The sequence below is a fragment of the Propithecus coquereli genome, unplaced genomic scaffold (assembly GCF_000956105.1).
Source record: "Propithecus coquereli isolate 6110/MARCELLA unplaced genomic scaffold, Pcoq_1.0 Scaffold68, whole genome shotgun sequence".
Taxonomy (NCBI): Eukaryota; Metazoa; Chordata; class Mammalia; order Primates; family Indriidae; genus Propithecus; species Propithecus coquereli.
This window is the reverse complement of record NW_012152840.1, coordinates 1,660,747-1,662,356: the sequence shown is the minus strand read 5'-3', so window position 1 is coordinate 1,662,356 and position 1,610 is coordinate 1,660,747. Positions and strand designations below refer to the sequence as shown.

The 1,610-nt window shown below is 31.6% G+C and overlaps 1 protein-coding gene across 1 annotated transcript in view; it reads right to left on the bottom strand.

Annotated features, from left to right (window-relative positions):
• The window catches only part of HINT3 (histidine triad nucleotide binding protein 3), a 34,147-nt gene that overhangs the window by 5,576 nt on the left and 26,961 nt on the right, over positions 1–1,610 (bottom strand). The window lies entirely within an intron of this gene.

The following is a 1,610-nucleotide window of genomic DNA, read 5'->3' as shown; positions in this document are numbered from 1 at the left end:
ATATAATAATGTATTTTTAAACCACATAAAGTTTTTCTAAGACAATTCAACTTACAATTCTATAGGAATGCTCATATCGAACAAAGAAAAGTAGATTTGTAACTATTTTGCCTACCTACTGCACGTATGTATTAATACTTGTTTACTCAAACTGTAAGTGCAGATTATCGGAAGTTATTGAGACATGAGAGAAAGAAATTTTATTAAATTTATACTACCAATGAACTATATTCTCACTTTCAGGAAAATTGCATTTAAACCACAAACTCTGACACTGCTCCTTCCATTTTCCAAGAAACATTTCAAAAAAGTTTATAATGTATATTTGGTTTCTACCTTGAAGTATTCATACCTCACATTTGTGAAGTCAGTGAAATTATTCCTTTCAAGAATGGTTTTTCCAACAGTTACCATGTTCTCAACTGTAAAACAGGAAAGAATCTGCATTACCAGCTAGGAAACATTAAGTTCACTAAACTGCTACTAATCTTAATGTTTCAGTCCTAGTCAAAAGTCCTATCAACGGGTAAACACTTAAAAGACACATTCAATAGCTCTAGGTTACTGAGAAGTTTGCTGATTTTATCTACAACTGAAATGAAGTTTCAAATTGCAACATCAGTATCACACAACACTGCAACATCACTATCACAAACTATCATAGACAGGCGAACTTTGGACAGCTGTTGAGAGGTATTATCAAGTGGCAATTTAGGACATCTGGTTATACTAAGGACTAATTCTAATCATAATGAGACTAAGTATTTAATTAAACAGAAATTGCTTGAATTAATAAGAAAGACAAGAAAACTTTGAATTTGTCTTTGAACCCAAATAAGGATATGATTTCGCTTCAAGTCAGCCTAGTCTTGACTAGCCAAACATTTATTTGTAGGACAACTTTGGCTTCCAAACTCTATCTGCCTTTTGTCTTAGTGCTTTATGGCCTGCAGATGGGAATAAACCTCCCCATTAGAAAAATTTTGGTAACCTGGGATCTTCAAAGCACAATACCAAACCTTAGGCCTTCTTTGTTTCTGAATGGTGTAATTATGCATTTGAAAAGGGAAGAAGTAAAAGAATCCACAGAGGATGTTGTTATACTGAGGCTTATAAAATCATCATTAATGTTTAAGTCAGGCTTTAGCTGAGAGACTGCCAGACTTCCGTGACTAGGCCAGTACCATATGGTTCTGATATATTTTTGTTACCAATCAATTCAAAATATTTTCTTCTTTGTCCTATTATTTAGATGTTATTTAATTACTGCAATTCTAGATTTTGTTGTTTTTCTAATTTAATTCCATTGTCTTCAGAAAACATACTTTATAAGAGTTCAATCATTTGAAATGTTTTGAACCTTATTTTATTGCTCAAAATATGGTCAACCTTGGCAAACATATGCTTTTTAAAAAATGTATATTCTGTAGTTAGGTGGAGTTCTATAAATGTCAATTATAGTAATGGTGCTTGATAGGATTATTGAGCTCTTACATATGATTATTTCCCCAATTTTATAGACTGTATAAAAATTAATTTGCCTCTTTTATTATGAAAATATTCAAATATACACAAAAGCAGAGAGAAATATAATGAAATCTCAAACACCC